This window comes from Bos grunniens, chromosome 5 (genome assembly GCF_055505025.1).
Source record: "Bos grunniens cultivar Pamir isolate PY7600 chromosome 5, Bosgru_T2T1.0, whole genome shotgun sequence".
Taxonomy (NCBI): Eukaryota; Metazoa; Chordata; class Mammalia; order Artiodactyla; family Bovidae; genus Bos; species Bos grunniens.
This window is the reverse complement of record NC_141169.1, coordinates 33,852,042-33,875,193: the sequence shown is the minus strand read 5'-3', so window position 1 is coordinate 33,875,193 and position 23,152 is coordinate 33,852,042. Positions and strand designations below refer to the sequence as shown.

The 23,152-nt window shown below is 40.9% G+C and overlaps 1 protein-coding gene across 3 annotated transcripts in view; it reads left to right on the top strand.

Annotated features, from left to right (window-relative positions):
- PCED1B (PC-esterase domain containing 1B) overlaps positions 1-23,152 on the top strand; it is a 195,687-nt gene that overhangs the window by 22,248 nt on the left and 150,287 nt on the right. For all 3 annotated transcript variants that reach the window (XR_015163731.1, XR_015163730.1, XR_015163732.1), the window contains exons 2-3: positions 1,563-1,672; positions 3,767-3,839. The gene's annotated coding sequence lies outside the window, so the exon portion shown is untranslated. The remainder of the gene's footprint in view (positions 1-1,562; positions 1,673-3,766; positions 3,840-23,152) is intronic.

Here is a 23,152-nt window from a genome sequence, read left to right as displayed (position 1 = left end):
AGTAAGGTCACAGATAAAGTCAGCTAAATGGGAAATGTACTGAAGCAAATCAAGAACAGAGTTTAAAAAAAAAAAAAAAAATCAAAACACTGAGCAAACATTCTTAACTTTTGGCAGAGGAACTGGACTGCCCAAATCCCCATGACTCTTAGGGTTATTAATAGCGACTCGTTTTGCCATATTTGGGGTAGTTATATACTTATTTATCATGCAGCATGTGTGAGGCTCTGAAGGCTTGATGGCCTTCTGAAAAATGTGTTACTCTGGAACAAGGAGGATGCCATGTTGTCGTCCGTGTCACACCTACCAGGCTGCACTCGTTACACGCTGAGGACCAGCCGGGCCCTGCAGCACTGCCTGGAACGCGGCTCCATCTGCTCGGCCAGAGCCGTGATGAAGTCACCAGTTACGCAACAGTAGTAATTTGCAGCTATTTATGACCATTTTAATAGCTAAAGTCTAGATTAGAAGGCTGTGTTTACATGCTGTGCAGCAGAATGGTTCCATGAATCATTCCTGCAGTAACTTTTGGTCAAACCAATCAACCAAGTAATGAAAAGCCAACCAGTTGATCCTGAGGCTGAGATGAACGGTCTCCAAACTAGTCTCCACTTACTTGATGCTCCTTGAATCTGAGGCTAAACAGACTCTGAGAAATGTTCGCATGTTGAAGTTTGGGGAAGTCATTCTGCCTTACCCATGATTTAATTTAAACTAGAGCCTAACCAAAATAGCTTGTTTGTAGCCTATCAAATGTTCACTGCACATGGACTTTAATTATTAAGGAAAAGGGCACATTGGCCAAAGGTAAAGAATGTCCATGTTAGAAATTAAGGCCTAATGCCCTCCATCCTGGGATGCAGTTCTGGTCTTCCTTCCCTGATAGGACTGCCTTCCCAGGAGCCAAGGCCATACTGACTCATTGTGTACATGCTGGTCTGTTCTTTTTTTTAAAAACTTGAAAAAAATGTAACCCCGACTTGTTTAACGTTCTTTGTTCTGACAAGATAAAAAACTGTGGGAAACCTTGCTTTTCTGGAGCAGTTTTTCCAGAGTAATCTGGGAAGCTGACTTCTGGGCTAGTTTGGTTCAAATAAAACTCTTTTCTATTCTTGATTATTTTAGTTGACAACTTCCCTCCCTGTCCATGCACACAGCCTCCTCTCCGCTGCCCTCCCAGCAAACTAGGGCCCTGCAAACCCTACCCCTTCAAAATATTCAGAACCCTAAGACATAAAGTGAGTCAGCAGGGTTTTGGAAACTCCTGAAGAGCATCTGTAAACAAACTGTACTTCAGAAAATGTCTATTTTGGGCATGTGTTTATTTTTTCATTATCATTGCTCTATTATGTGACTTCAATTAGTGACCCTGACAGCTCATTTGCATCAAGATCAGTAAAACACTCATTTGTCTGTTTCCACTGACTAGAGGTTTTAGTTAATTATCACTTCCTGACAGCAGGAAGGTCAGGCTATTTCCTTTTGTTTCAGGTGGCAGTTAATCCCCTCATTAAGGGTGATGGAAAATGAATAATTAAACTTTTGCCATTTTCTTATTTCAGGTAATGAGAGGCCCTGAGATCCCAGAGGTACCATTCAAGAAGCCTGGGATGTGTTGAGGACTCTGCTTCCTGCAGACACCTGAGTTTCTCTCCTCTGGTTTTATGGTAAAGTAAGTTAAGCTAAGGTTCTTCCCCTAAATGAAAATAACTTTGCCACTCACTAACTGTGTGACTTGGGGAAAGGCAGCTCACCTTTGGACATGAAAGTTTTTCTCATTGTAAAAGGGAGAGAATAATGTCCAATTTAGACAACTGTTGGGAGAATTAAATGCATGAATGAAAGATAAAAACAAGAAGGCCTGCCACAGGATAAGAGTTCAATCAATGTGAATGAATTAGAGAACTTACCTGGTGGTCCAGTGGTTAGGACTCCCTGCTTTTGCCACCAAGGGCCTAGGTTCAATCCCTGGTCAGGGAACTAAGATCCTGCATGCTGTGGTGTGGCAAAAAAATAAATAAATAACAATGTGAATGAATTATGTTATGACTTTCATTATCACCCTGAGTAAATCACCTTCTGAATGTTGTGGTTATCAGGCCTCCATCAAACCTTTCCTTGCAGAGACCTTGCTCACACCTGGGTCAAAAGTTTACTTTGACCCACTGGGGCAAGAATTAGGTTAAATTGCCTTAGGCTCAGGAGAAAAAACCCAGGTCTTAGGGAATTCAACTTTTACCCATCCCCTTCTAATCACGCCAGAAGAATAGGAGAGAGAGGGAAGGAGACGAGGGTAAAAAACAGAAGGACACTGTACTCAGGACTCAGAAGATTGCACCTGGTGAGAGAAGGTGCCTCTGGCCCTTCTGGGTGTTCTTCATCTCATTGGAAGTTGGCTCACCCTTGGGCCTCCTAGTCCTGTTCTGTTGAGACTGGTCAGGGGACTGACTACCTTTGTACTTTGAGTCCTCTCTCACCCAACCATGCTTTAGGGGGCCTATAAGCTTTTAAGTGCTGACTAAAAGTAGACTCAGCCCTGCGAAGGAGATCATGGCCCCATGAGGAATACTTTCGAGACTACTGAGCTAATGTCTCTTGCTGTGCCAGGCAGTGGACTATACAAGTAAGGATAGTGCCCTCCAAGATGCAGAGTTCTGGGGAAGCTCCATAGAGAAAAGGGGATCTCCACTGGGTTTTGAAAAACTGATAGGATTCAAATGCCAGAACAAAAAGAGGGAAGATGGTCCAAATCAGTAAAGAAAATGAGCAAAGTGGGAAGGGTCTGGGATGTGCCTGAACTGGGAATCTTCCCAGGGACAGGACCATGGATTATGTAAGGGAGTAATGGTAGCTGGGGTGCTCAGACAGACATGAACCAGTGAGAATGGATTCCAGGGTTGAGTCAAATCTTTAGACTTTATCCTACAGTTAGGATAAAGACATTGGAGTGTGGAAGCAAAGTGTGTTGTGATGTGTGTGTGCAATGGGCGGAGCTAAGCCTGGTGGGAGGAGCCTGGGGTCTGGGGTAACTATGACCTGGGAATGAAAAAGAAAAAAAGATACACGGGGATGCTAATATGATTATATGCAAAGCTGATGGAGACCACTGCTCAACACTGAATTTAAAAACTGGTTTTGTCAATCGTTATTGCTGTTTTAGTTGCTAAGTCATGTCTGACTTTTTAACAACCCCATGGGCTGTAGCCCACCAGTCTCCTCTGTCCATGGGATTTCCCAGGCAAGAATACCGGAGTGGGTTGCCGTTGTCCAGAGGATCTTCCCCACCCAAGGGTCTAACCCTGTCTCCTGCACTGGCTGGCACATTCTTTTATCACTAAGCCATGAGGGAAGCCCAATTTTGTCATGCTTTAGTCAAATTTATCATTTAGTAAATCCTGTTTGGGTTTGTGTAGGAAGAACATTTTTCTCCTTTAAAAAAGGTTCTCATAAGAAGCAGCTCTAAAACTGCTTCCAGAGGAATAAAGGTCATAAAGGAAAAGTGAGTGGGGTACGAGTGATTGAAAGAGCAACAAAGTACAGGTGTCTTGAAAGAACGCACTGTGAGTTGCTGCTTTAATGAGACGAGTACAATCTCATAGTCATTTCATTCCCTCACCAATGTTGGGAAATACTCCCCGTGTCGTCCCTTAAAGAGTAGAAAAACATCTTAACAATGATACAGTTAGCAAGTTTTAGAATTTTTAACTGAAAAACTTGGAAAATTAAACCTGGATGAGAACTTAGATAACCTTTCATTCTTTTACAGACGGAGAGACAGAACCAGAGGGCAACCCACCAGGAAAGCCACTGAGCTGTGTGCACCAAGCCCATCACTCAAGGTAACTGCTTTGCCGCGTGGTCTGCTTTGCTGCCTCAATCCCGAAAGACCATTTTATTGCTGATCGGAAGAGTTGGTGCTTTCCATTTTCTCTTTCTAAAGTCAAGAACTCTTTTTTCAGATAAATTCCTCACATTTATCCTTACTGCATACTTTTTTCCTGTTCATGGAATTAAGTCTTTCATTGCGAGGTAAGCCTTGTGTTGAACATACCTTGACTTATGGAGGCGTTACATAGGAGGATGGAAAGTGGAATCATATGGGAAACTGTCTTGGCCAGCTCTCTCAACTGGTGTTTGCGGTCAGGCAAGGTGACAAAGCATCAGCAAAATACTGGCCCTGAACTCACCTGTGTCCACGCTGATTGTCATCCCAGTTCCTTGGAGGGAAGCATGGAACTGCCTGCCAGGGAGTCACATGAATCAATCACTGCCCCCTCCCCTCTGTGTGAGTCTCTAGCGGGAGGGAGATGGGGGCCTAAGATGATTCTAGTACCAATTCCAACGTGGGATGGGGTTTCCCATGTGTGCATGTATGTGTGTGTGCTAAGTTGCTTCAGTCATGTCCAGCCCTTTTCAACCCTATGGACTGTAACTAGCTAGGCTCCTCTATCCATGGGATTCTCCAGGCAAGAATACTAGAGTGGGTGCCATGCCCTCCTCCAGGGGATCTTCCCAACCCAGGGATCGAACCCACATCTCTAAGTCTACTGCATTGGCAGGCAGGTTCTTTACCACAAGTGCCACCTAGGAAGCCCATACCACCAGGCAATTCTCAGTCACCCTCTGGAGGTCCTACAACTCAATTCTGACACTATTTCCCTGGAGATAGCATCAGACCCCACAGCTAAGGGCTCAGTCCTACAAGACTGCCACCCCCCACCTCCCACTCATCTTCTCCAGATGCCAGTTACAGGTCCAGGTTGTCAGCTGGGCTTCTGAAGCATCAGCTGTAGATTGAGATTCCAACTACCCTCTCCTTGGATTCGATAAATTTGCTTGCATTCGATTAATTTGCTTGGATTCGATTAATTTGCTTGCATTCGATTAATTTGCTTGCATGCGATTAATTTGCTAAAGTGGCTTACAGAACTCTGAGACACACTTTACTGGCTAGATCACCAGTTTATTATAAAAGGATATAACTCAGGAAAAGCCCAGTGGAAGAAATGCTTAGGGCAAGATATGGAGAAAGAGCGCAGACCTTCCGTGCCCTCTCCGAGGCTACTACTACTCTCCTCTCTCCTCTACACGCTCACCCATCTGGAAGCTCTTCAAGCCCCCTACTATTTTTATATGAGTAGGCTTTTATATCATGGAGGTTTCCTCACATAACAAGATCAGTGATTAACTCCACTTCCAGCCCTGCTTCCCTCTCTAGAGAAGTGGTGGGGTGGGCTGAAAATCCAAAGCTTCTACGCATGGCTTGCTCTTTCTGGTGACCAGTCTCCATTCAGGAGCCACCCAGAGTCACCTCATTAGAAATAAAGATGCCCCTAGTGTGCCTGTCACTTATGAATTTACAAGGGTTTTAGGAGCCCTGTGTCAGGGATAGGGAAAAAAGCCAAGTGTGTATTTCCTATTATAAATCACAATATCACTGGGCCCCTCCTCTGACCTCACAGAAATCTTGGTTTCCTACAGGGTACCCATCAGCCTCAAAATTCCTCATTCTCCGCCTTTCTTAACATGCTTCTCTCTGTATGTTAACAACCACAATGAGTAGCCAGTGTCCTGGCCTGACCTCAGGCACAGGAAGTCCTGGTCACCAGAAGTTAAGCTTAATTAATAGAAACTCAAACAGCTGTATTTTACTAAAGTGTTTTATTTAAGTGTACATAGGGCAAGAGCATGTGTATTCAAGAATCTTTGAAAGGCTATAATTTTTAGCACAACCCAGTGAAGTACCCAAGTGGTGTGTTTTCATGAGTGTGTTGCTCCATTAAACACAGGCCAGTAATGAGATCTCTCTGGATGTCTGGCTTGATGGTATTTCCATCCAAAAATTGGATCAAATAGAAATATAATGATAGGTGGTAGGTTTCTTAAGCCAAATTCGGTTTTTCACATGTTATAAATATTAGCTTTTTCTGTAAACTTTAAAATTTTCAGAATTAGCTAGAATTTTGAATCTTTTTCTTTTATGATCATCTTAAATTTTTATTTTTTTGCTCATCAGATCATTATTATTCAGTATTATCGTGTTTCTGTTCTGGGAGTTTCCTGTCAGACCATAAATGGTGAGGCTAGTTGGGTCTTCTAATTCCAGGTATTCATCTCACTTCCTCTTTCTTTCTGTGTTTCTTAACCTATGGATTCTTCAGCTAACTTTGGAATCATCTGGTGGTGACTTAAACATCGAGCCTGGAAAACGTTGAGTTGATTCTTTGTTCAGTCCTTCACAGGATGTGTTGGATGCCAGCTGTATGCCAGGAATGTGCTATGGAAATCATAGCACTTAGTGAATAAAAAAATAGCCCTGCCTTCATGAAGTTTACATTCCAGTTGGGCAGACAAGCAGTTATCAAATGATCATACAATAAGTATAAAAATAGTAACACATGGGATAAAGGAAAAAAATTACAGGTAAGTCAAGACCTAATTTCCAATGGTTACAATTTTATTAGTTAGGATGCTCTCTTTGGGAATCTATTTAAACTATTTTTTTAAAAAACTGAAATTGATGAAAACCAAAACAAATGTAAACCTTACAAACACATTTTCATTATACTGTAATGGCCATTTTTCATTTTCTGCCCAGCACTTCTTTCTATTTCTTATGGTAACAAAGCCCACTGCAGCTCTCAGAAATGGTGATGTGATCCAAAAGAGGACAATTTGAATCCTTCTCCAAGATTTGCTGCTGGGAAGACTTTCTCCTTGTTGATCTCAGAGGGGAGGGGATGTGAGTTTGAGATGCTGTTTTCCATGCTCATTCCTCTTCTCCCCTCAAGTTCTCCACTGGCACCTCTAAACTTGAACAGAGTGAAGCCAGCCTGCAGAGAGAGGCAAAGACAAGAGAATCCCAGTGCGGGTTCCTGGCTTTGGATCAGTCTTCATGGATTTTTCCATGGTTCAGACACAGACTGTAAATTCCTATTTCCAGCTTTAGTGAATTTGACTCCATTGCTGCCAGTTGCTAATGGTGAGTCCACATTAACAGAAAGCAAGCACTTCATGCTGTCAAATTGTCTTAAGGTGGCTGGGCTGCCTGGGCGTATCTTCCAATGAATCCATTGAAGTTCTGATTTCCTTCCTTAATCTCCTTAAAGCAACTTTTCTGTACACAATGTCCACAAATTCTGTGTCTGAGGTCAGTGGGAGGAAGGGGATGCCATCAGTCTTGATGATCAAGTCTTCATTGTTGATTCATATTCGCGAGAGATTCCTGAAGTTCTGATGGGTGAATGCCCATGCCAGATGTCAAAGGAGTTACCATATTGCATCATGTGAAGAGGCTGGGGATCTTTTTTTAACTTTTTGTTTTGTACTGGGATATAGCTAATTAATAATGAACAATGTTGTGCTAGTTTCCTGTGAACAGGAAAGGGACTCAGCCATTCATATACATGTGTCCATTCTCCCTCAGATTCCCCTCCCATCCAGGCTGCTGTGTGACATTGAGCAAAGTTCCGTATGCTGTACAGTAGTCCATTTTACGTGTAGCAGTGTGTACATGTCCATCCCAAACTTCCTAACTATCCCTTTCCATCCCCGACCTTCTGCCTGGAGGCTGGGGATCTTCGTGGAGTCCAAGTCTTGTTCATCTCCATGGAACATTGCCTGCTTTTCTGGGACAGTCTATGGGACAGGATTGCAAATATTCTGCTCTAGGAGGAAGGGGGTTGTTCTCTCTTCTTCCCAAAGGGATATAGGGGGAACTGATAGCTGGCCTTTAGGGTCCCAATTTCAGAAGATATATTGGGGGCAGACTCCCTGAGGTTTTGACCATTTTCCCAGAATAAAGAGAGGGTGCAATGGATCCAGTTAGAGCACCAGGGACAGGCGCGGCATGGCCCCTGACTTCAGCTTGGCAGAGAGACCAGGTTCCAGCAGGGGGCAGCAGTGACAGCAGAGGCCTCTTCCTCCAGTGAGGGTAGCTCAGGGATTTCGGCTTAGTCATTGGAGTCAGCAGCCTGGGGTCAGCATCCCACACATTAGCTGGTACCTCATGGGTGTGTTCAGACACAGTGTCTCCTAAAAGAGGAAACTGGTGGAAGAATGTGTTTTCACTCCTCAAAACTCATTTACAAGCAGGTGACAATGTTCTGCCAGTTACAGGCTACGTGTCCTCACGAAAGACATTTGAACTCTTTAAACCTCATCTTCCTCATATGTAAATAGGAATAAAAATAATAATTACCTTACTGGATTGTTGGAAGTTAAAATGCAAATATGAGAGAATGAAGTGCTAGCCTGGTACCAGCAAGTACTCAAGAAATAGTGTGAGACGCACAGCCTGCAACTGAGCTGGTGAAAGGGTTACCACCTAGGAGCACAGAGCCTGAGAACTTGCTACCTGGTGATGAGGAATCCAGGGTGGGGAGTGGGTGATCATTGCTTTCTGCAGTTGAGAACACAGATCCATTGCTGGAGCGGGCTCTGGATGCATGCAAGAGCACATGGAGGGAAGAGTAGCCCAAACACTGCTGAGCTTCTCAGGAGGTGATCCATACACACTCAGCAAAGACCTAAGACAAGGATTAGGTACTTTGTGTACAGAAATTTTGCTTCAAAGAGATTGATGAAGAAAATCAGAGCTTCAGTGGGTTCATTGGAAAATACGCCCCAGCAACCCAGTCAACCTAAGAAACTTTTACATGAAGAGCTTACTTTCTGTATTAATGTGGACTTATCAACAGTATGTAGCAAAATGGATTCAAACTCACTTAAGTTGGAAATAGGAATTTAAGTCTCCTGTATCTGAAGCATGGAAAAAGCAGCAGAAGACTGGTCCAAACCTAGGAACTCCCTCCTTGATATTCTCTTTGTCGAGGATCTGAGGAAAGCAAAATAACGGAGTTAATGAAGAACAGTAAATCTTTCCCAGTGACTTCCTTGCCAGGACCTTTTGTACATTCCTCCTCAGAGGCTGTTTGGAAGCAACACATGTCCCAAATATGCCTTGGGTTCACTTTTCCCCGTATCTTTGCCAGCCCTGCATGTTAGCCATTTTTCACTTTTCCTAATCTGATAAATCAAGCTGTAGTTTAATTTTCAGCTTCCTGACCACTGGTAAGACTGAGGCTCTTTTCAAATGGGCATTTGTATGTCCTCTTAGATTTCCATTACTTGACTTTTACAAAGAATATAATCATCTTTAGAATCTCTCCTGTTGTTTCATTTCTGTTTTCTCCTCTGCTTTAAACTTTGTCTCTGATGAACCTCTTTTAGGAGTGTATAATACCTCAAAGCACACACAGACTTTGTCTTCCTTTGGCAGATTTCTGGTAATAGGTAGAATCCTTTCATCTTTGGGCTTCATCACCATTCAGATACTGAAATGAAAACTAAAATTTGCCAGTTTGGCTTTAACCTCAATTTAAATCTTTCTTGGTTGAATAAAAATCATCCACTTGATAGTATTTTATGTGTTCGCACTTTGTAAAGATCAGCGTTGAAGGCAGAGTACAGTATAAAGGAGTTTCAAGAGGTTTAGAGTGCTAGATTTTAAAATTAGAGTACTAGGATTTTAAAATGCCTGTTTGCATCATTCCACCAATTTCTGTATTACTTTCAGCAAATCGTTCCCCTTTCTCTCTCACAATGGGAGTGAGGAGGAGGATTAAGCTGTATCAGTGATTGTCAACTCTGGCTACACATTAGTTACCTAAAAAAATTTGAAAACTACTGATGCCTACCCACTGGCCAGTTAAATCAGAATTTCTGGGCATGGGATCTATGCATCAGTATTTTTATCAAGAGCCTCAAGTGGTTCTGATGGACATGAAGAATGGGAATCACTAAATGGTCTTGTATATATCCCTTCTAGTAAACATTTCTATGATCCTAAAACACTTGAGCAGTGTGTGGAACCCTTGAGTGACTTTTAACCAAGTAAAATAGAGATTCTACTTTATTTTCCACATAATGGAATAGAGTTTAGAACTAGCTTAAACAGATGGCTTAAGGGATATTTGCTCGTGGCTGAAATAGTTCATGAATCCTTTTGCTTTTCCAAATCCTCTTATGGTGTTCATGCCTCCAAATGAATTGTTACTGTGGGCTTTTGTAGAGCTAAAAAGTAAATAAACACACATTCAAGTTCATAGCAATATTATTCATAATAGCAAAAACATGGAAGTAACCCAAATGTCCCATCAATAGAAGAATGGATAAGCAAAATGTGGTATTTACATATAATGGAATATTATTCAGCCTTAAAAAGGAAGGAAGTTCTGCTTCCTTTGTATGTTACAATATGGATGAAACTTGAGGACATTTTCTACATTAAATGTCAGTTACAAGAAGAAAAAAACTGCATTCCACTTACATGAAATACTTAGAATAGTTACAGTCATAGAGACAGAAAGTAGAATTGTGGTTGCCAAGGGCTAGGGGGATGTTGGGGATGGGTACATAGTTTCACTTTTGCAAGATGAAAAGAGTTCTGTGCATGGATGTTGGTGTTGGCTGCACAGCATAATGGATATGTTTAACGCCTCTCAGTTGCACACTTAAAAATGGTTAAGATGGTAAATGTTATGTATATGTGTATTTTACTGCAATAGAAAACATTTTTTAAGTAGATAAACAAAGAGAGATAAGCAAATGAACAATCTATCATGTAAATCACTGATTCAGAGGATGGCCAACAACCACTTCTTCTGTCCCTACTTGGTTGAGTTTAGAGCGTGTAAAGTGAATTTTGCAGGTAAGGTTGTCAATGAAGAGGGAAGTTGTGTTTGCATTAAGATCCACTTCAATAAACAATCAATAGATTGATTGTAATCAATAGATTACAATCAGCCAATCACTTGATTACGAATTGCAAGCACATCACCCAGAAAGTATTGGGTAATAGCTTGTAGTTAACAAGGACAATGTGTCCAGTATAGGCTCTGACCCAACTTTACTAACAAAATATGATACTCTCTGCGCAAGAACTTCTAGTATTACTGGGGAAGACAAGACCCTGAAGACACAAAGATAGTCCATAACATTCCTCTTTATTGCCTGGTAGAGACTTATAAGGGTTTCCCTGGTGGCTAAAGACGGTAAAGAATCCGCCTGCAATGTGGGAGACCTAGGTTCAATCCCTGGTTTGGGAAGATCCCCTAGAGGAGGGCATGACAACCCACTTCAGTATTCTTGCCTGGAGAATCCCATGGACAGAGGAGCCTGGCGGGCTACAGTCCATAGGGTCGCAAAGAGTCAGACATGACTACACAACAGAGACTTATAAATGTAAGAGAAGCAGCCTCATGTGAAAGTCAAGTAAGGAAGGTTTCGGGAGCCTTCTGCATCTCCATTTGGGAGTAAAATCAATGTGAGGGTACGCTTCTCGCTGAGAAGCTGCTTTGATCATGAAAACACGAGCTTCATTTTTAGATCAAACTAGCATTTTCTTTCAGGTAATTATTGACCAGGCTGCTCTTTCATGAGTCAATACCCAACACATGGCAGAGGTGGGTCCAGTGTGAAGTTTAATTTCCCAGGCTATATAGTTTCAGTGAAACATGAGGTCAGAGCAGCAAAGGTTTGAGCTCTTCAGCTCCCCCTCCACCAAAAAAAAAAAAGCATATGCAGCATGAAAGAATGTGCTAGTGTTCTTTGAAGTTTGACTTACATAACTTCAAATTTCAAAGAGAAATGCAGTTTTCCTCCCACTGAATTCAGTTGCTTTAGAAGCAATCTGATTTTTTTTTAATTAAATTTTGGTAGAACTGAAGAGTCCACTTAGCATTTGGGTTATCCTAGTAATATAAACCCAGGGACACTGTGAACCTCATATTTTGAGCCACAAGGACACAAAGATGAAGATGGTATCGCATTGACCTAGAAGGACTCGCTCTAGGGAGAATCAGCTCCCACACAAAAGAGTGTTGTGAAGGACTGCCTCTTAAATGCTTCAACATGCCTCTGCTGGCTTTTTATGATAGAAGGAACATCTCTATGGTTTTCACTGACCCTCAGAAGAAATAAATGCTTATTAGATTTTTATTTATATGTATATATCTTTTTATATTTATTTTAATTGAAGTATAGCTGATTTACAATGTTTCAGGCATATAGCAAAGTGATTCAGCTCTCTGTATAAATTTCAGATTCTTTTCCATTATAGGTTATTGCAAGACGTTGAACATAGCTCCCTGTGCTATTCAGTAGGTCCTTGTTGCTCATCCACTTTTACATAGTAGTGTGTATCTGTTCATTTCAAATTCCTAATTTTCTCTCTGTAATACTTTGGCCACCTGATGCGAAGCGCCAACTCATTGAAAAAGACCCCAATGCTGGGAAAAATTAAGGACAGGAGGAGAAGGGGGAGATAGAGGACAAGACGGTTGAATGGCATTACCGACTCAATGGACATGAGTTTGAGCAAACTCCAGGGGTTGGTGAAGGACAGGGAAGCCTGGTGTGCTGCAGTCCATGGAGTCGCGAAGAGTTGGACACAGTTTAGTGACTGAACAATAATAATTTGTCCTTTCCCTTTTCGTAACCATAAATTTGTTTTCTGTGTCAGTGAATCTTTCAATTTAATTTATATGTCTTTATATTTTGTTAAATTGTGGCAAAATACACAGGAAGTTTCTCATTCTACCCATTTTTAAGTGTACAGTTTAGTGGCATTAGGGCTTCCCTTGTGGCTCAGCTGGTAAAGAATCCACTTGCAATGCAGGAGACCTGGGTTTGATTCCTGGGTTAGGAAGAACCCCTGGAGAAGGGAAAGGCTACCTACTCCAGTATTCTGGCCTGGAGGATTCTATGGACTGTATGCTCCATGGGGTCTCAAAGAGACACAACTGAGCGACTTTCACTTTCACTTTCTTTAGTGGCATTAAAACATTCACACTGTTGTGCAGCCATCACCACCATCCATCCTCAAAACTCTTCATTTTGTAAAACTGAAACTCTACATCCATTCAGCAATAACTCCCCATTGCTCCTTCCCCAGCTTCTGGCAACCATCATCCTACTCTCTGTCTCTATGAATTTGACTGTTCTGGGGACCTCATATTAGTGGAATCATTTAGTATTTGTCCTTTCATAGCAGATTTATTTCATTCAGTGTAGTGTCCTCAAGGTTGAGTTTTTTTAGAGAGCTAATATTTTCAAGTACTCATAAACAATCAATTGTACTTGTCCTAGCCAAGGTGATAACAGATCTTAATAGGAAGCTGCTTCTCTCAATGGTAAGAGGTACTGATAAGATATTCTGTGCATAGCTGAGAAAAACTGGCCTCACTCAGGAATTGTCTGAACCCATCCAAAGCTTCCCCAGTGGCTCCAAGGGTAAAGAATCTGCCTGCAATACAGGAAACAAAGGAAATTCGCATTTGATCCCTGGGTCAGGAAGATCTCCTGGAGAAGGAAATGACAACCCACTCCAGTAGTCTTGCCTGAGAAATCCCATGGACAGAGGAGCAGGCTGCAGTTCATGGGGTCACAGAAGAACCGGACCTGACTGAGGGACTAAGCACAGCACAGCACGAGGCTCTATGAGGTCTCAAGGACCCCAGCATGGCTCCTAATAACTGTTTGTGGAGGTCGTGAAGCTCTTCCACAAAAGGGAGAGAAAAGGCAGCCGGTCTGACTCAGAGCTGCCACGCCAGCCCCCAACCCACACGGCTCTGCACTTGATTACGGGTGTGTATAACCATCTGGTATGTGGGTTTAGCAGTAAGAATGAGAGAATCAGGCTCCCATGTCACATGTTGCTATTATTTTATTTAACACTTGTTATGTGGCCAACACTGCACCAAGCCCAGCATAAGCCTGGAATTATTTGATAAAGTCTCTGTTATACAAGAGACGCTTCTGCCAAACTTGCTACAGGGGATCAGTTCCTCCAGTCCAATGAAAAGTAGTCTCATTTCCTCACGCCTTTCAAATACAGTCATGATTGTGTAAATTCTGAAAGCTTTGCTGTAGAATTTTTTTTAAGTGCTATTTCAGTAAGAGTCGAGGCACATTTCACTGTAGTTCATTAGGCTTCTGTCTTGGAGGAGAATATATCCCTCTATATTCCATGGTGTTAGAGCAGAAAATGAAGCAACCATTTCTACTCACTACATCCCTTGTGGTTTCTATTTAACAAAATAGTAATTTTGGCTGAAAGTTTATCTAGTGATTTTAATCATAGTCTATGTGTTAGACATTAGCAAAGAGAAATCTGTGTTTTCTTCATATGAAAGTCACTTCGGAGTACATTACTTTACCAGAATATCTCCCAATGTCGTAATCCTTTAACTGAAAAGTTGGTAATATCCCATTACTTGCCAATATTTATAACAGACATAATACTTTCCTTTCTCTTATGCCTTTTGAAAGGGTCCCCATTCTCCCCTGGGCTCCAGGGATTACTGGACTATGCAAGCACCTTCTCCCTTCAATGGGGCTTCCCCCGTGGTTCAGCGGTAAAGAATCCACCTGCAGTGCAGGAGATGCAAGAGACACAGGTTCTATCCCTGGACCAAGAAGATCCTCTGAAGGGAAGCATGGCAACCCACTTCAGTATTCTTGCCTGAAGAATCCCATGGACAGAGGAGCCTGGTGGGCTAGTCCACAGGGTTGCAGAGTCGGACACAACTGAAGTGACTGAGCACACACACATGCTCCCTTCAACTGGGAGACTTAAGTTTCATTTCTATAGTAGAGAGCCTCAATCTTCAGTGAGCTTCCTGGGAAAGAGACAGTCTTTGATCTGCCCCCGGCACAACCTCCTGCCCTGCTGGCTGCAAAACCAGATAGAAGATCCTTCCCCTTCCTCTTAACTAATATTCCTGCTCTCTGGTACATTTGCCTTTACAGTCTAATACTGCTAACTGGCAAATAGAACTAGCTTTCTCTAAAATCCTACACAGTACCCTCTGAATTATATGGGATGTCCTATTCATTCCATAAGTAAATGTTTTTCATAACTGGGTTAGCTCTCTGGAATGTACTGAGGAATCAGACAGACCTCCTTGTCCTTAAGGACCAGGGAGAGGATGTCTATTCCATTATTATGCAAATCAGGACATAATGCATGGGAAAGAGAAGGCTGTGGGAACTCAGAAGATGGGCAAATCTCTGAATTTAGGAGTGAGAATAACGGACTTGAACACATACTATGTATCTGGCACTATGTTAGGCAGCTTTGATGAGTTATCTAGTTCAGTTCTCACATCCCTCATATGATTAGGCATTTAACCCCTAATTTAGAAATGAGGACACCAAGACTTGTCCATATATGATTGTTCACTCAGCTTTTATCCTTTTCATTGCAGTAATCCATGCTGGTAACACTTCCTACCTCATGTCCTGTCCTGACCCTGATCCCAGCCCCCCAAAATAAGGAGAAAGATTGGAAGGCTTCAGTCAACTTTTACCAGATTTGAACTACCTCCTAGTTGGCGTCAGAGATTTGTGGGACGTGTAGGCAGAGGAAATGCACGTGTTCAAAGGATAGTTTAAAATGGAATTTTTTTTAAGAGTTTGCTTTTGAGAGTCATATATTTTATTTTGAGAATCACACAGAGAAAGCCCTTTGTATGTTTGTATAATTCTGTCTTCTCCTGTGATTCCAATTACAAAGGAAAAAACTAAGCTTGAGACTTTAGTAATTTTACTGAAGATTTGCTGGAGGTAAGAGACACAAAGCCAAAATAAAGAGAGGGATACTCTTCGGTGGAGAGAGCAGCTACCAAATTTCAGATTCAGCATGGCTTCCTGAGCACCCACCACATACTGTTACCTTTGAGGCTTGTCTTCTACCATTTTATGTTCATAGCAAACCTGGGAGGCAGATGCTAATCTCCTCCAACTGCAACATGATAGAACTGAGGCCCAGATGATTATTGGGTCAGCCAAAAAGCTCATTTGAGCTTTTCCATAAGTTCACATAGAAAAACCCAAAGGAACCTTTTGGCCAACCCAGTAGTAAGTGATGAACTTAGATTCACACTAAGGCCCTCTGCCTCCACAGGCGGCTTCTGATTTAGAAGCAGAGATCTGGACAGAAGCTTTTCAGCTGATTACAGTCTGGTCCAACAAAGCTGGACATGCAGCTTTCTTTAGACTATTCTGTCTCCTTAGCACACTGAATAAGAGAGAACATTAGCCTTGGGAATACACCTGTGTCAGGCCCATAGGATATATGCACAGACCTTGATTCCAGCTCAAGATTACGTTGCCCTGGATTAGCAGAGGCTGCCTCCATTCTGCCCCTGCCATCACTTGACCCGTAGAACTTTCTCAAGAAAAAAGCAAATGTTCTTATCTCAGAAGGCTTAAGGTCGTTGCCACCCAGCCCTCCAGGAACAGCAGGGATGGAGGTGCCTATTACCAGAGACTGCCACCAAGCAACGGGCCTGAGGGTAAACCTTTATGAGCTGGATCTTGCCAGCATCTGGCTTTCCATTGTGAGCATTTTACTCCAAGACCCAGCAAGTTTTAAGAGAATCTTCTTTCATGTTCCCTGAAGTTCATTAAGCAAAGTATGATCACAGAGTCTGAAGATACAGGTGGGAGGAAGGTTTGGGACGTTAGACTGTGCAAGTGAAAACTGTAACACTGTTTAAATTACTCTAAAGTTGATATCATCTTCAAAAATAATAAAGAAGAAATATTGCACAATAAGTCAGTCCAAATCTCAATCCCTGTGACCTAAATATAATATGATGTTACCAGTTTAAGTATTTTAAGGAGCATAGTAAAGCCTGGCACTTAGGTTATCAATATGTGTTTGTATTAATATACATTGTAAGTGAACAAATGGATGGTGGTTTTAAGACCTTGTGAAAATCAACAGGGTCAAACTTGTCTGGATTAGGCTTAATTTGAAATCTGTATAATAAAGATAGAGGAATTTTTAGGCAGAAGAATCAGGGGACAGTTAGTCTTCTTCTAGTGCTCCTCTGTGTGTGTGTGTGCTAAGGTGCTTCAGTCGTGCCCGACTCTTTGTGACCCCATGGACACCCACCATGTAGCCCACCAGGCTCCTCTGTCCATGGGATTCTCCAGGCAAAGATACTGGAGAGGGTTGCTATGCCCTTCTCCAGGGGATCTTCCCAACCCAGGGATAAAACCCGTGTCTTACGTCTCCTGCATTGGCAAGAGGGTTCTTTACCACAAGCACCATCTGGCAAGCCCACAGTGCTCCTTTATTCTCCACCAAAACCCATATTAAACCACTTTCTGGTGATATCTGCTCTGGATTCTGGCCTCTGGTGGTGTGGTTTCTTCTGACTTCCCATTCTCCTCTGCTCCTTCAATGTCTGTGACTTTTTGCACTTGGCATTTTGTAATTTTCGGGGGAAAGGAGGCAAACAGAAAGGTTTGTCCTAAAGCCATAGAGTCCTGCTCACAAGGAACAACTAGAACTGCTTCAAAACAGGAAGGTATTGTCAACACTGATTACCTCCTCTTGGCAGAATGATGAGGTCTAAGTCAACCGGTCAGAATTCTCTAACCTCCTTGGAGATGAGCTCAAGGAGCAAGCCCCTCTCATGGACACCGAAAGAGTTTTAGTGGGCATTTTAAAGGACCATAAGTTCTATCACAAGTAGCATATGCTTTAACGTCCTCTGGAAACGTGTTAATGAAACTTTAATGCAATTACAGATCCCTTTTGTTAATCCTGGTTGTTTCTCACAGAGGAAGATAATGTTTCTCACTCACTGGGTATTAGAGGAGTCAGGTCTCTGAGGGGGAATTTAACCAAAGTCTCCCAGAACAATTGGTAAGCAGATGGATTAACACATGAATGAATTAAGCTTTTAAGGAATGTATATAGGATAGCTTTATTCAACTGGCCTGTACAGTCTTAAATTCCTTTTAAGGACAACTTGGCTGAGAATTTAAAATCTTTAATATTTTAAAGAACTTTCAAACGGCGTTTAGCTCCCAGAGTTTTGACTATTAAGATTCTTCCTTCGTTTACACTCATGCAAGTACATTGTAGAGTTTCAGAACTAGCATCCTTTTTTAAGATTAAAATTGTTTTTCTTAGTATTGATTAAATTTCTTTAAAAATATCCAGTCTTGGGGCTCTTTTATTTCAACCATGTATGATCTCATGTGAAACATTTAAGTTCTCAGCCTAAGTGTATACACAGCATTAATATTATTGAATCAGCTTTTCTATATTTCTGCTTAAATATTCAATGTACTTTTAAATGTTTTCCAAGGTATAGCCTTCTGATATTTACAAACAAACGAACAAGAAACAAAGTTATTTGCTTTATTTGTTATCTCTCCTTTTCTCCCTTGGTCTCCTCCTTCTCTTCTACTTCTTCCTAGTCTTCTTTTCCTTAATCTTATTCTTATCCCTCTCCTTCTTCCAGAAAGATTTCAATTAGGGAATAATCTGTTTCTTTGCTATTAAAAATGTGGTATGGATTGAATCTTCTTATTTATCTTAGAGATCAAGTTTGGTATTCATCTAATGTGAAAGCATTTATTCTCTAAGTGACGTGATGATTTTCTATAGTGGATGGGAGAATCCCTTTCAGATTTATACTTCTTACATCTTCTTATAATCCTTTTATGTGTAACTTCAGTGAAAAACAATTGTATGTACAGTGTGAACTGCCATGCTAGGGTCCAGTCCCAAGAAATTGTATAGACTGATTTTCACCAGTAAGAGCGTGTGTTAGTGAGCTTGGACTGTCATAGCAAACTGCCATAAGACTGAGTGACTTTAACAACAGGAATGTATTTCTGCCAGTCAGGAGGCAGGGAAGTCCATATCTTGTTGCTGGCTGATTTAGTTTCTGGTGAAGACTCTCTTCCTGTCTGTCTGATGGCTGTCTTTTGGCTGTGTCCTCACATGGTGGAAAGAGAGCTCTAGTGCCTGTTCTTTTTCTTAAAAGGACATCAGCCTTACTGGACTAGGGCTCCCCCTCATTTAACCTGTACCAATCACCTCCTCACAAGCCCTGTCATTAGATACAGTCACACTGCAGGTTATGGCTTCAACACACAGATTTTGAGGAGACACAATTCAGTCCTTAACAGAGTGCTTGAACTTTTATTAAACATCAGTAAAGCCGCATTCCTGTAAAGTAACACACTATGAATCTACATTAATTATATTAACGAAATTTAAATATATAAGATATGTAGGATATAAAACTATTTCTGAATCAATCATTCTGTGATTTATTAGTTGATTTCTTCAGCATTTTGTTTCAAAACATGATGCTGTTCTCTCAGTGTTTCCAATTTAAAATAATCTTTACTAATAAGATTTTTTTTTGAGTCTACATAATGCCAAGTATCCAGAAGCCAAATGCAAAATTCTTTCATCTAAATATTTACTGACACAACCGCTGTGTGACAAGTCTTGACTACAGAAGTGACGTTGATTAAGCTCTGTGCACACCAATAATTGTCTGTTCCCTTTGGAGAGGTACACAGTCTGTCAAAACACCTGAATTATCTCTACTTTGCAAATAAATTTAATGAAGGAGATGCTTTATAGGTCACAGTTTGGGAAAGGTGACATCTTTATTATGAAATGAGCCAAGGTTTAATTTGTAATCTGTAAAACAAACACAAATAGATTGGCCTAGATTGGTCTGTTTTTTCAGTTCCAAAATTGTGTAATATACTTTATTTTGAGATTTTCATTTTCAAAAAACACAGTCAGATCAGAAAATGTGAGTTATTTTTGTCATATAAAATTTCATCCTAAACATAGTAGACAGCAGGCGACTTTTTAACAGTTCACTACTGATATAGTGTAAGTCTTAATAGGTAGTTGGGTTATTTGAGCCAAATAATTCGCCAATCTCAAGGCTAGGTAATTTTCTATTAAAAATATGGGAATTGTGAGGTCCTGGACTGTGACAATCATGAATATTTATAAAATTTTATTCTTTGAAAAACTTCAGTACTGGCATTGTATAGTGACAGACATATATATAAATCAGTGGAATAGAACTGAGTCGAGAAATAAACCAATGTGTCTATTGTCAACTTAATTTTGACAAGGATGTGAAAACAATTCAAAAAGAAAGAATAATCTTTTCAAACAATGGTACTGGAACACCTAGATAGTCACATGCAAAAGAATGAAGCTGGAACCTCACCTCTCACCATATATAAAAATTAATTCAAAATTGATCAAAGACCTAAACTAAAAAGGTAAAACTATAAAACTTTTGGAGAAGGAAATGGTAACCCACTCCAGTATTCTTGCCTGAAGAATTCCATGGACAGAGGAGCTTGGCAGGTTACAGTCCATGGAGTCACAAGAGTCAGACATGACTTAGGGACTAAACCACCAAAGCATAAAACTTTTAGAAGAAAACATAGGGTTAAATTCTTATGACCTCATATCTGGCAATGGATTCTTTAGATATAGCACCAAAAGCACAAGCCATGAAGTAAAAGTAGATAACTTAGACTTCATCAAAACCAAAACCTTTGTGCATCAAAGAACACCATCAAATAGCAGGGCGGGAGGTGGGGGAGGGGATAAATTAGGAGTTTGGGATTAACACATGCAAGCTGCTAGACATAAAATATATGAATAACAGAGGCCTACTATATAGCACAGGGTATTCTACTCAATAGGCTTCCCTGGTGGCTCAGCAGTAAAGAATCCACCTGCCAGTGCAGGGGACAAAGGTTTGATCCCTGGGTTGGGAAGATCTCCTGGAGAAGGCAATGGCAACCCACTACAATATTCCTGCCTGGGAAATTCCATGGACAGAGGAGTCTGGCGGACTAGAGTCCACAGGGTTGCAAAGAGTTGAACATGACTTGGCAACTTAGCAACAACAATTCTACTCAATATCTTGTAATAACACATAATGGCAAAGAATCTGAAAAAGAAAATATATACATACATTTATATATATATAAATGTATGTATGTATACATACAACTGAAGCCCATAGTAATTTTTTTTTTTGGCTATGCGAGGTCTTTGTTTCTGCTCAGGCTTTTCTCTAGTTGAAGCAGGCTACTCTCTAGTTGCAATGTGGGCTTCTCATTGCAGAGGCTTCTCTTTTTGCACAGCTCAGGCTCTTGGACATGAGGGCTTCATTAGTTCTGGCTCCCAGGCTTCAGAGCGCAGACTCAGTAATTGTGGCACTTCGGCTTAGTTGCTCTGTGGCATGTGGGATGTTCCCGGATTAAGGATCAAACCTGAGTCTCCTGCATTGGCAGGTGAATTCTTTACCACTGAGCCACCTGGGAAGCCCAATGATTTCAATTTTTTAATAACTGCAAAATATTGGAGTTTTGTTTTTTAAGAAAACTTCCTTTGTAATTTTTACTCAGTGTACAAGAACAAAAATGCATACTTAACATGTTCTTATGCAATGTCTAATACAACAATTTAGTCTGATTAAATGTCCAAAGAGAATATTTTAGGTAAGTTGGCTAGCCTGCCTCTGCCTCAGGAAGTTCTTGCTGACTGGGGGTGGTAGAGAAGTGGTTAAGAGCACCATTGACTTAGGCATCTGTCTTGACTCTGTCAAGACAAATTGTGAAAAGCTGCTTTCAACTTTTTTCTATCTTGATCTGTAAAACGGGTATGATTATAATCAGTGGAATGAATTATAATTATAATTCAGTCTTCAGTGAAGTTATAATTAATTGAAACAATAAAATGGGTATATTTAGCATATAATAATCATTTTAAATGTGTCTCATTATTTTCTTTTTTTTTGATTAGGCATTTTTCACTTGGCATAATAAGCATTCTATTGAAGGACTATGTATAATCTAGTGAACCACACTGGCCCTCTTTTTTTTTTTTTTAAAGTATCACAGCAGATTTGCCATGGACTTAAGTATTTACACCACAGAAAATGTGCTTCATTTGTAACTGGAGCCAACATGATGTTTCCCTGAAGACGGGCAGAAAGCCAACCACATTTACTTGGTTCCAGAACTTAGTATTTCACTTTGTCAGGGTGTGACTTAACATCATAATTGCTCAAGCCGTATTTTGTTAAGTGTGAAAAACAAATGCTTTCCTTGTGTCCTCGGGAATAGAAAGTCATTAAACATCTTGTAACATCTTAATGTTTTAGTCAAGATACATGGTACAGAAAGTTAGACTGATGGTGTTTCTTTCCGTGCAACCTCTGCCCTCAGCATCTGTCACTATTCCTTAGAAAATGAACGTTTTCCTCAAGGTTTCCCTGTAGGTTCTAGGTATGTCCCTTGGATCTGGAAAATGAGAATTTGGAGATAGTTACAATCCTTGGTGCTTGGATAAATGATTTACAAGTTTATCTTGTCCCTTTGTAAGAGCTTGGCTGTACAGAGCAAGTCTTGTCAAAAATCAATTCTATGATTACAGATTTACTAAGAGCTCTGAAATGTCCTGTCCATTTTTGAGAAGTCACAAAAGAATTAGTCACTGACCTGGAGATTATAACCCCGTAAATCAAAAGCAAATAACATACACCCATTTTATTTTCCTATTTTCTCATTAGTGGGAGACATTTTTGTTTCATGGGAAGCATAACACAGTATAGGAAGCAGAATAACACAGTATAGGAAGCAGAATATAACAGATTGGGTCATTAGATTAGAATGAAGAATTTAACATTGCTGACTGAGAAATCTTACTTTCTAGAATAATTACAGTTGTGTTGTAGCCTAGATTATTTGACCAAATAGTTTTCCACAAAACAAGGTGCTACCATGCACATTCGCATGTGAAGTTGCCCCAGTTGTGTCTGACTCTTTGCAACCCCACGGACTGTAACCTGCCAGGCTCCTCTGTCCATGGGATTCTCCAGGCAAGAATACTGGAGTGGGCAGCCATTCCCTCCTTCAGGGGATCTTCCCCACCCAGGGATCGAACCCACAGCTTTTAGGTCTCCTGCATTGACAAGTGTGTTCTTTACCAGCTGAGCCAGCTGGGAAGCCCAAAGGGATCCATATTCCATTACAATTAGTGCTAAAAGAAATTTTCTTGTAGAAGAAAAAAGAAAATGTCTTTTATTAGGTTAAAAATGCTTTCCTGTTTCTGAACACTGCAGTTAAGGTATGACAGCATTATTTGAGTTCTAGCATAATTCCTTCTAAACAGTGTGTGAGCACAGCCTCATATATATATTTTTTTTTTTTTTCTCTAGGCATAGTTGAATTTTATTCATGGAGAAGTCAAATAAAGATGCTTACTTTTTGGATATCAGTTATC